Source organism: Ailuropoda melanoleuca, chromosome 10 (genome assembly GCF_002007445.2).
Source record: "Ailuropoda melanoleuca isolate Jingjing chromosome 10, ASM200744v2, whole genome shotgun sequence".
Lineage (NCBI taxonomy): Eukaryota > Metazoa > Chordata > Mammalia > Carnivora > Ursidae > Ailuropoda > Ailuropoda melanoleuca.
Window position 1 is genome coordinate 87,719,956 of NC_048227.1, and position 996 is coordinate 87,720,951.

The window sequence follows — 996 nt, forward strand, 5'->3', positions numbered from 1 at the left end:
TCCCAAACAGGGAATAGTCAGAAACATTTAAATGCTTCTCTTATAATTTTCAATAGAAATAAAACCAGGAAATAAAAGTTTAATACATCATAAAGCGTGCATGATGGCTTCAGTGTAGAAATTGTGTGTCTGTTAACATGGCTGAGGGAAACATAAAGAAATGAAAGTAGTCATATTCTTTTTTTTTTCTTACACAAAGGCAATTTTTTCACAGAAAACAATAATTTGAGGAATCCTGTTCTTAGACGCTACCACAGTTGACCCCCTTTCCTGTGTGTGCTTTCGGAGGGGATGAACTTCACATCTCCATCCACCTGATCTTCATTCCTGAGCAGGCGAGGGCTTGAAGGATGACTGGGCTCCAAGTGCAGGGGTCTTGGTTCTACTTGCTCCTGTGGCTTGGACTTTGAGGTGGAGGGTGGTGATGCCCAGCTTCTTGCACCTCTGGGCTACATCCTGGGCAGCCCACGTGGCAGCATAGAGAGAGGACTCGTCTTGGTCATCCTCCACCTTCATCCCCCAGTCACACGGCAGATGGTTTCCTTGCCAGAAAGATCGGTGACATGGACAAAAGTGTCATTGAAGGATGCAAAGACGTGGCAGACACCAAGCACATTTTCTCCTTCAGCTACATGAAGTCCAAGGCTGATGACCTGTTCTTCCTTCTTTTCCTTCCCCTTGCGAAGTTCCATTTCTGTGTGTCTTCTCCAGACTCCACCGCTGGAAAGGGAAAGTAGTTATATCTTGATGGACAGTGGGTCTTTTTGTTCCCCTGTTATTATGATAAATATGGTATATAACGATCAGAACAGTGGGCAACATAATTCCTGCTTTCTTTGCAATTTCTTTGGAATGCGCTTTGAATGTGTTCCGATGATAGGGAATTATTCAGAGATCTACTGTTCAGCCTTGTACCTCTAGGCAACTGTACTGTATTGTACACTTAGATTTGTTAAGAGGGTGGAGTGGATCTCATGCTAAGTATTCTTATTGCAA

General features: G+C 43.5%; 1 pseudogene; it reads right to left on the bottom strand.

Annotated features, from left to right (window-relative positions):
* Positions 1-248: 248 nt before the first annotated feature.
* LOC100476777 lies at positions 249-692 on the bottom strand (annotated as a pseudogene).
* Positions 693-996: the final 304 nt, after the last annotated feature.